This window comes from Garra rufa, chromosome 9 (assembly GCF_049309525.1).
Source record: "Garra rufa chromosome 9, GarRuf1.0, whole genome shotgun sequence".
NCBI classification, from domain to species: Eukaryota; Metazoa; Chordata; class Actinopteri; order Cypriniformes; family Cyprinidae; genus Garra; species Garra rufa.
In genome coordinates this window covers 16,595,045-16,604,388 of record NC_133369.1, presented here as the reverse complement: position 1 = coordinate 16,604,388, position 9,344 = coordinate 16,595,045, and positions in this window count along the sequence as shown.

Here is a 9,344-nt window from a genome sequence, read left to right as displayed (position 1 = left end):
AATAGGTTTTATTCATGCATAGACTGCAATTTTAATTTTGGGCCGAGTTTCAGCTTGCATTGCCTGAACCAATTTTGTTATGTGCTGAAACGCCGTTTTCTGACAATTCAGGCTCTAACTTCAAAAATCATGCAAAACACTTCTAACACCTTCAGATATGTTTCTCTGTGTTGCAAAATAGGTTTTATTCATGCACAGACTGCAATTTTAATTTTGGACCGAGTTTCAGCTTGCATTGCCTGAACCAAGTTTGTTATGTGCTGAAACGCCGTTTTCTGACATTTCAGGCTCTAACTTCAAAAATCATGCAAAACACTTCTAACACCTTCAGATATGTTTCTCTGTGTTGCAAAATAGGTTTTATTCATGCACAGACTGCAATTTTAATTTTGGACCAAGTTTCAGCTTGCATTGCCAGAACCAAGTTTGTTATGTGCTGAAACGCTGTTTTCTGACATTTCAGGCTCTAACTTCAAAAATCATGCAAAACACTTCTAACACCTTCAGATATGTTTCTCTGTGTTGCAAAATAGGTTTTATTCATGCACAGAGTGCAATTTTAATTTTGGACCGAGTTTCAGCTTGCATTGCCAGAACCAAGTTTGTTATGTGCTGAAACGCTGTTTTCTGACATTTCAGGCTCTAACTTCAAAAATCATGCAAAACACATCTAACACCTTCAGATATGTTTCTCTGTGTTGCAAAATAGGTTTTATTCATGCACAGACTGCAATTTTAATTTTGGACCGAGTTTGAGCTTGCATTGCCAGAACCAAGTTTTTTATGTGCTGAAACGCTGTTTTCTGACATTTCAGGCTCTAACTTCAAAAATCATGCAAAACACTTCTAACACCTTCAGATATGTTTCTCTGTGTTGCAAAATAGGTTTCATTCATGCACAGACTGCAATTTTAATTTTAGACCGAGTTTCAGCTTGCATTGCCAGAACCAAGTTTGTTCTGCGCTGAAAGGCTGTTTTCTGACATTTCAGGATCTAACCTCAAAAATCATGCAAAACACTTCTAACACCTTCAGATATGTTTCTCTGTGTTGCAAAATAGGTTTTATTCATGCATAGACTGCAATTTTAATTTTGGGCCGAGTTTCAGCTTGCATTGCCAGAACCAAGTTTGTTATGTGCTGAAACGCTGTTTTCTGACATTTCAGGCTCTAACTTCAAAAATCATGCAAAACACTTCTAACACCTTCAGATATGTTTCTCTGTGTTGCAAAATAGGTTTTATTCATGCATAGACTGCCATTTTAATTTTGGGCCGAGTTTCAGCTTGCATTGCCTGAACCAAGTTTGTTATGTGCTGAAACGCCGTTTTCTGACATTTCAGGTTCTAACTTCAAAAATCATGCAAAACACTTCTAAGACCTTCAGATATGTTTCTCTGTGTTGCAAAATAGGTTTTATTCATGCACAGACTGCAATTTTAATTTCTGACAGAGTTTCAGCTTGCATTGCCAGAACCAAGTTTGTTATGTGCTGAAAAACTGTTTTCTGACATTTCAGGCTCTAACTTCAAAAATCATGCAAAACACTTCTAACACCTTCAGATATGTTTCTCTGTGTTGCAAAATATGTTTTATTCATGCACAGACTGCAATTTTAATTTTGGACCGAGTTTCAGCTTGCATTGCCAGAACCAAGTTTGTTCTGCGCTGAAACGCTGTTTTCTGACATTTCAGGCTCTAACTTCAAAAATCATGCAAAACACTTCTAACACCTTCAGATATGTTTCTCTGTGTTGCAAAATAGGTTTTATTCATGCACAGACTGCAATTTTAATTTTGGACCGAGTTTCAGCTTGCATTGCCAGAACCAAGTTTGTTATGTGCTGAAACGCTGTTTTCTGACATTTCAGGCTCTAACTTCAAAAATCATGCAAAACACATCTAACACCTTCAGATATGTTTCTCTGTGTTGCAAAATAGGTTTTATTCATGCACAGACTGCAATTTTAATTTTGGACCGAGTTTCAGCTTGCATTGCCAGAACCAAGTTTGTTATGTGCTGAAACGCTGTTTTCTGACATTTCAGGCTCTAACTTCAAAAATCATGCAAAACACTTCTAACACCTTCAGATATGTTTCTCTGTGTTGCAAAATAGGTTTCATTCATGCACAGACTGCAATTTTAATTTTAGACCGAGTTTCAGCTTGCATTGCCAGAACCAAGTTTGTTATGTGCTGAAACGCCGTTTTCTGACATTTCAGGCTCTAACTTCAAAAATCATGCAAAACACTTCTAAGACCTTCAGATATGTTTCTCTGTGTTGCAAAATAGGTTTTATTCATGCACAGACTGCAATTTTAATTTCTGACCGAGTTTCAGCTTGCATTGCCAGAACCAAGTTTGTTATGTGCTGAAACGCTGTTTTCTGACATTTCAGGCTCTAACTTCAAAAATCATGCAAAACACTTCTAACACCTTCAGATATGTTTCTCTGTGTTGCAAAATAGGTTTTATTCATGCACAGACTGCAATTTTAATTTCTGACTGAGTTTCAGCTTGCATTGCCAGAACCAAGTTTGTTATGTGCTGAAAAACTGTTTTCTGACATTTCAGGCTCTAACTTCAAAAATCATGCAAAACACTTCTAACACCTTCAGATATGTTTCTCTGTGTTGCAAAATAGGTTTTATTCATGCATAGACTGCAATTTTAATTTTGGGCCGAGTTTCAGCTTGCATTGCCAGAACCAAGTTTGTTATGTGCTGAAACGCTGTTTTCTGACATTTCAGGCTCTAACTTCAAAAATCATGCAAAACACTTCTAACACCTTCAGATATGTTTCTCTGTGTTGCAAAATAGGTTTTATTCATGCACAGACTGCAATTTTAATTTTGGACCGAGTTTCAGCTTGCATTGCCTGAACCAAGTTTGTTATGTGCTGAAACGCCGTTTTCTGACATTTCAGGCTCTAACTTCAAAAATCATGCAAAACACTTCTAACACCTTCAGATATGTTTCTCTGTGTTGCAAAATAGGTTTTATTCATGCACAGACTGCAATTTTAATTTTGGACCGAGTTTCAGCTTGCATTGCCAGAACCAAGTTTGTTATGTGCTGAAACGCTGTTTTCTGACATTTCAGGCTCTAACTTCAAAAATCATGCAAAACACATCTAACACCTTCAGATATGTTTCTCTGTGTTGCAAAATAGGTTTTATTCATGCACAGACTGCAATTTTAATTTTGGACCGAGTTTGAGCTTGCATTGCCAGAACCAAGTTTGTTATGTGCTGAAACGCTGTTTTCTGACATTTCAGGCTCTAACTTCAAAAATCATGCACAACACTTCTAACACCTTCAGATATGTTTCTCTGTGTTGCAAAATAGGTTTTATTCATGCACAGACTGCAATTTTAATTTTGGACCGAGTTTCAGCCTGCATTGCCAGAACCAAGTTTGTTATGTGCTGAAACGCCGTTTTCTGACATTTCAGGCTCTAACTTCAAAAATCATGCAAAACACTTCTAACACCTTCAGATATGTTTCTCTGTGTTGCAAAATAGGTTTTATTCATGCACAGACTGCAATTTTAATTTTGGACCGAGTTTCAGCTTGCATTGCCAGAACCAAGTTTGTTATGTGCTGAAACGCTGTTTTCTGACATTTCAGGCTCTAACTTCAAAAATCATGCAAAACACTTCTAACACCTTCAGATATGTTTCTCTGTGTTGCAAAATAGGTTTTATTCATGCACAGACTGCAATTTTAATTTTGGACCGAGTTTGAGCTTGCATTGCCAGAACCAAGTTTGTTATGTGCTGAAACGCTGTTTTCTGACATTTCAGGCTCTAACTTCAAAAATCATGTAAAACACTTCTAACACCTTCAGATATGTTTCTCTGTGTTGCAAAATAGGTTTCATTCATGCACAGACTGCAATTTTAATTTTAGACCGAGTTTCAGCTTGCATTGCCAGAACCAAGTTTGTTCTGCGCTGAAAGGCTGTTTTCTGACATTTCAGGATCTAACCTCAAAAATCATGCAAAACACTTCTAACACCTTCAGATATGTTTCTCTGTGTTGCAAAATAGGTTTTATTCATGCACAGACTGCAATTTTAATTTTGGACCGAGTTTCAGCTTGCATTGCCTGAACCAAGTTTGTTATGTGCTGAAATGCCGTTTTCCTACATTTCAGGCTCTAACTTCAAAAATCATGCAAAACACTTCTAACACCTTCAGATATGTTTCTCTGTGTTGCAAAATAGGTTTTATTCATGCACAGACTGCAATTTTAATTTTGGACCGAGTTTCAGCCTGCATTGCCAGAAGCAAGTTTGTTATGTGCTGAAACGCCGTTTTCTGACATTTCAGGCTCTAACTTCAAAAATCATGCAAAACACTTCTAACACCTTCAGATATGTTTCTCGGTGTTGCAAAATAGGTTTTATTCATGCACAGACTGCAATTTTAATTTTGGACCGAGTTTGAGCTTGCATTGCCAGAACCAAGTTTGTTATGTGCTGAAACGCTGTTTTCTGACATTTCAGGCTCTAACTTCAAAAATCATGCACAACACTTCTAACACCTTCAGATATGTTTCTCTGTGTTGGAAAATAGGTTTCATTCATGCACAGACTGCAATTTTAATTTTAGACCGAGTTTCAGCTTGCATTGCCAGAACCAAGTTTGTTCTGCGCTGAAAGGCTGTTTTCTGACATTTCAGGATCTAACCTCAAAAATCATGCAAAACACTTCTAACACCTTCAGATATGTTTCTCTGTGTTGCAAAATAGGTTTTATTCATGCACAGACTGCAATTTTAATTTGTGACCGAGTTTCAGCTTGCATTGCCAGAACCAAGTTTGTTATGTGCTGAAAAACTGTTTTCTGACATTTCAGGCTCTAACTTCAAAAATCATGCAAAACACTTCTAACACCTTCAGATATGTTTCTCTGTGTTGCAAAATAGGTTTTATTCATGCATAGACTGCAATTTTAATTTTGGGCCGAGTTTCAGCTTGCATTGCCTGAACCAATTTTGTTATGTGCTGAAACGCCGTTTTCTGACAATTCAGGCTCTAACTTCAAAAATCATGCAAAACACTTCTAACACCTTCAGATATGTTTCTCTGTGTTGCAAAATAGGTTTTATTCATGCACAGACTGCAATTTTAATTTTGGACCGAGTTTCAGCTTGCATTGCCTGAACCAAGTTTGTTATGTGCTGAAACGCCGTTTTCTGACATTTCAGGCTCTAACTTCAAAAATCATGCAAAACACTTCTAACACCTTCAGATATGTTTCTCTGTGTTGCAAAATAGGTTTTATTCATGCACAGACTGCAATTTTAATTTTGGACCAAGTTTCAGCTTGCATTGCCAGAACCAAGTTTGTTATGTGCTGAAACGCTGTTTTCTGACATTTCAGGCTCTAACTTCAAAAATCATGCAAAACACTTCTAACTCCTTCAGATATGTTTCTCTGTGTTGCAAAATAGGTTTTATTCATGCACAGAGTGCAATTTTAATTTTGGACCGAGTTTCAGCTTGCATTGCCAGAACCAAGTTTGTTATGTGCTGAAACGCTGTTTTCTGACATTTCAGGCTCTAACTTCAAAAATCATGCAAAACACATCTAACACCTTCAGATATGTTTCTCTGTGTTGCAAAATAGGTTTTATTCATGCACAGACTGCAATTTTAATTTTGGACCGAGTTTGAGCTTGCATTGCCAGAACCAAGTTTTTTATGTGCTGAAACGCTGTTTTCTGACATTTCAGGCTCTAACTTCAAAAATCATGCAAAACACTTCTAACACCTTCAGATATGTTTCTCTGTGTTGCAAAATAGGTTTCATTCATGCACAGACTGCAATTTTAATTTTAGACCGAGTTTCAGCTTGCATTGCCAGAACCAAGTTTGTTCTGCGCTGAAAGGCTGTTTTCTGACATTTCAGGATCTAACCTCAAAAATCATGCAAAACACTTCTAACACCTTCAGATATGTTTCTCTGTGTTGCAAAATAGGTTTTATTCATGCATAGACTGCAATTTTAATTTTGGGCCGAGTTTCAGCTTGCATTGCCAGAACCAAGTTTGTTATGTGCTGAAACGCTGTTTTCTGACATTTCAGGCTCTAACTTCAAAAATCATGCAAAACACTTCTAACACCTTCAGATATGTTTCTCTGTGTTGCAAAATAGGTTTTATTCATGCATAGACTGCCATTTTAATTTTGGGCCGAGTTTCAGCTTGCATTGCCTGAACCAAGTTTGTTATGTGCTGAAACGCCGTTTTCTGACATTTCAGGTTCTAACTTCAAAAATCATGCAAAACACTTCTAAGACCTTCAGATATGTTTCTCTGTGTTGCAAAATAGGTTTTATTCATGCACAGACTGCAATTTTAATTTCTGACAGAGTTTCAGCTTGCATTGCCAGAACCAAGTTTGTTATGTGCTGAAAAACTGTTTTCTGACATTTCAGGCTCTAACTTCAAAAATCATGCAAAACACTTCTAACACCTTCAGATATGTTTCTCTGTGTTGCAAAATAGGTTTTATTCATGCATAGACTGCAATTTTAATTTTGGGCCGAGTTTCAGCTTGCATTGCCAGAACCAAGTTTGTTATGTGCTGAAACGCTGTTTTCTGACATTTCAGGCTCTAACTTCAAAAATCATGCAAAACACTTCTAACACCTTCAGATATGTTTCTCTGTGTTGCAAAATAGGTTTTATTCATGCACAGACTGCAATTTTAATTTTGGACCGAGTTTCAGCTTGCATTGCCTGAACCAAGTTTGTTATGTGCTGAAACGCCGTTTTCTGACATTTCAGGCTCTAACTTCAAAAATCATGCAAAACACTTCTAACACCTTCAGATATGTTTCTCTGTGTTGCAAAATAGGTTTTATTCATGCACAGACTGCAATTTTAATTTTGGACCGAGTTTCAGCTTGCATTGCCAGAACCAAGTTTGTTATGTGCTGAAACGCTGTTTTCTGACATTTCAGGCTCTAACTTCAAAAATCATGCACAACACTTCTAACACCTTCAGATATGTTTCTCTGTGTTGGAAAATAGGTTTCATTCATGCACAGACTGCAATTTTAATTTTAGACCGAGTTTCAGCTTGCATTGCCAGAACCAAGTTTGTTCTGCGCTGAAAGGCTGTTTTCTGACATTTCAGGATCTAACCTCAAAAATCATGCAAAACACTTCTAACACCTTCAGATATGTTTCTCTGTGTTGCAAAATAGGTTTTATTCATGCACAGACTGCAATTTTAATTTCTTACCGAGTTTCAGCTTGCATTGCCTGAACCAAGTTTGTTATGTGCTGAAACGCCGTTTTCTGACATTTCAGGCTCTAACTTCAAAAATCATGCAAAACACTTCTAACACCTTCAGATATGTTTCTCTGTGTTGCAAAATAGGTTTTATTCATGCACAGACTGCAATTTTAATTTTGGGCCGAGTTTCAGCTTGAATTGCCTGAACCAAGTTTGTTATGTGCTGAAACGCCGTTTTCTGACAATTCAGGCTCTAACTTCAAAAATCATGCAAAACACTTCTAACACCTTCAGATATGTTTCTCTGTGTTGCAAAATAGGTTTTATTCATGCACAGACAGCAATTTTAATATTGGACCGAGTTTCAGCTTGAATTGCCTGAACCAAGTTTGTTCTGCGCTGAAACGCTGTTTTCTGACATTTCAGGCTCTAACTTCAAAAATCATGCAAAACACTTCTAACACCTTCAGATATGTTTCTCTGTGTTGCAAAATAGGTTTTATTCATGCACAGAGTGCAATTTTAATATTGGACCGAGTTTCAGCTTGCATTGCCAGAACCAAGTTTGTTATGTGCTGAAAAGCTGTTTTCTGACATTTCAGGCTCTAACTTCAAAAATCATGCAAAACACTTCTAACACCTTCAGATATGTTTCTCTGTGTTGCAAAATAGGTTTTATTCATGCACAGAGTGCAATTTTAATTTTGGACCGAGTTTCAGCTTGCATTGCCAGAACCAAGTTTGTTATGTGCTGAAACGCTGTTTTCTGACATTTCAGGCTCTAACTTCAAAAATCATGCAAAACACTTCTAACACCTTCAGATATGTTTCTCTGTGTTGCAAAATAGGTTTTATTCATGCACAGAGTGCAATTTTAATTTTGGACCGAGTTTCAGCTTGCATTGCCAGAACCAAGTTTGTTATGTGCTGAAACGCTGTTTTCTGACATTTCAGGCTCTAACTTCAAAAATCATGCAAAACACATCTAACACCTTCAGATATGTTTCTCTGTGTTGCAAAATAGGTTTTATTCATGCACAGACTGCAATTTTAATTTTGGACCGAGTTTGAGCTTGCATTGCCAGAACCAAGTTTTTTATGTGCTGAAACGCTGTTTTCTGACATTTCAGGCTCTAACTTCAAAAATCATGCAAAACACTTCTAACACCTTCAGATATGTTTCTCTGTGTTGCAAAATAGGTTTCATTCATGCACAGACTGCAATTTTAATTTTAGACCGAGTTTCAGCTTGCATTGCCAGAACCAAGTTTGTTCTGCGCTGAAAGGCTGTTTTCTGACATTTCAGGATCTAACCTCAAAAATCATGCAAAACACTTCTAACACCTTCAGATATGTTTCTCTGTGTTGCAAAATAGGTTTTATTCATGCATAGACTGCAATTTTAATTTTGGGCCGAGTTTCAGCTTGCATTGCCAGAACCAAGTTTGTTATGTGCTGAAACGCTGTTTTCTGACATTTCAGGCTCTAACTTCAAAAATCATGCAAAACACTTCTAACACCTTCAGATATGTTTCTCTGTGTTGCAAAATAGGTTTTATTCATGCATAGACTGCCATTTTAATTTTTGGGCCGAGTTTCAGCTTGCATTGCCTGAACCAAGTTTGTTATGTGCTGAAACGCCGTTTTCTGACATTTCAGGTTCTAACTTCAAAAATCATGCAAAACACTTCTAAGACCTTCAGATATGTTTCTCTGTGTTGCAAAATAGGTTTTATTCATGCACAGACTGCAATTTTAATTTCTGACAGAGTTTCAGCTTGCATTGCCAGAACCAAGTTTGTTATGTGCTGAAAACTGTTTTCTGACATTTCAGGCTCTAACTTCAAAAATCATGCAAAACACTTCTAACACCTTCAGATATGTTTCTCTGTGTTGCAAAATAGGTTTTATTCATGCATAGACTGCAATTTTAATTTTGGGCCGAGTTTCAGCTTGCATTGCCAGAACCAAGTTTGTTATGTGCTGAAACGCTGTTTTCTGACATTTCAGGCTCTAACTTCAAAAATCATGCAAAACACTTCTAACACCTTCAGATATGTTTCTCTGTGTTGCAAAATAGGTTTTATTCAT